We start from the raw sequence: 1,792 nt of genomic DNA on the forward strand, positions 1-1,792 counted from the left end.
AGTGAGCGGCGACCAGCTCGACACAGCTACCGAAGGATGTGTGCTCCAGTCATAGCTGAGCTGGTCGTGACCAACCGATCGCTCACCGTGTGTGAGAGAGCTGACAGAGAAGTGCTGCTCGCTTGTAAACTGCACTGGCAATTGCACTGCTTTCACCAATCAGGCCCGAGCCATCAAAGAGGAAAAGCCAAAAACAAAAAGCCAAGTCCAGTCACTGGCTCGAACACCGCTGCTAACGCGCTATTTTGATCAGGGGTGGTGCGCGCCTCGATCAGCAATTCACAGACCGCCGCTAACAGCGCCCCTCAGTCTTGCCCAGTGGCTGTCAGTGGGACCCATCTTCAAAACAATGGCAAGACCATCAAGAGGAATCCCATCAAATGTTGAAACATTGTGAGGTATTCCAACTCTCAGTGCGTTTGTAAGACCACTTCATGGCCTCTGAGCCCAGCCTGGTCAATATAAAACCCCAAGCGTTAGGGGTCCAGCTTTCCCGCCTGCCTTCAGTGCGATCGGGGCAGACCGAACCAAAAGTAATAGATCAGTGATATTAAATGTGAGCAGTGTCTCCACAAAGACCATTGACCAGAAAGTTTAACCAGACTGAATATTAAATGTCATTAGACCATGTGCTGCCCAGTTCACACAGTGAGGGTTCAACCAAGTACTCCGCTTCTGCAAGGAGAGATACATGGCCTTACCTTTTAAGCAACACTGCAGTGAATTACCACCACTCCGACGGCATGTTTCTGGGCCCAGTTCTTCGAGGTATTTGCAGACGTTTGAAGCCAGGTTCCTGATAGGTGCAGCAGTTGGCTTCCTCATGAATAAGACTTCCTTTTGGTGATGAACAATTTCCTCATGTAACGTCAAAATACCAAACTGCAATAAAGACAAAGGGACAAAGAAATGAACTGTTGTGACGAGTTATTAATGGAATATTTTACATTCTGACGGACCTAAATGCGCCATTAGTAGGAACACAAGAATGGATCAGATCAGGGCAATCTCAATGAGTCAGCAAGAAATTAACCAACAACAATCAGGGACTCTGCTTCATAACGTATACACAGACACAGAAAACTGGCAGTTCACTCACAGACTGAGAGCACAGACAGGAAGCTCACAGACTGAGAGCACAGACAGGAAGCTCACAGAGTGAGAGCACAGACAGGAAACTCACAGAGTGAGAGCACAGACAGGAAACTCACAGAGTGAGAGCACAGACAGGAAACTCACAGAGTGAGAGCACAGACAGGAAACTCACAGAGTGAGAGCACACACAGGAAGCTCACAGACTGAGAGCACAGACAGGAAGCTCACAGACTGAGAGCACAGACAGGAAGCTCACAGACTGAGAGCACAGACAGGAAGCTCACAGACTGAGAGCACAGACAGGAAGCTCACAGACTGAGAGCACAGACAGGAAGCTCACAGACTGAGAGCACAGACAGGAAGCTCACAGAGTGAGAGCACAGACAGGAAACTCACAGAGTGAGAGCACAGACAGGAAACTCACAGAGTGAGAGCACAGACAGGAAACTCACAGAGTGAGAGCACAGACAGGAAACTCACAGAGTGAGAGCACACACAGGAAACTCACAGAGTGAGAGCACAGACAGGAAACTCACAGACTGAGAGCACACACAGGAAACTCACAGACGGAGAGCACAGACAGGAAACTCACAGACGGAGAGCACAGACAAGAAGCTCACAGACTGAGAGCACACACAGGAAACTCACAAACTGAGAGCACACACAGGAAACTCACAGACTGAGAGCACACACAGGA

At 49.2% G+C, this 1,792-nt stretch overlaps 1 protein-coding gene across 1 annotated transcript in view; it reads left to right on the plus strand.

Annotated features, from left to right (window-relative positions):
* LOC122546986 (cyclin-dependent kinase 17-like) overlaps positions 1-908 on the plus strand; it is a 571,330-nt gene extending 570,422 nt beyond the window's left edge. The window contains exon 17 of the mRNA XM_087994552.1: positions 1-908. This exon is cut by the window's left edge and continues 76 nt beyond it. The gene's annotated coding sequence lies outside the window, so the exon portion shown is untranslated.
* The last annotated feature ends 884 nt before the right edge of the window (positions 909-1,792 follow it).

Source organism: Chiloscyllium plagiosum, unplaced genomic scaffold, assembly GCF_037043375.1.
Source record: "Chiloscyllium plagiosum isolate Xiang-an unplaced genomic scaffold, Cpla_swu_hap1 HiC_scaffold_14, whole genome shotgun sequence".
Lineage (NCBI taxonomy): Eukaryota > Metazoa > Chordata > Chondrichthyes > Orectolobiformes > Hemiscylliidae > Chiloscyllium > Chiloscyllium plagiosum.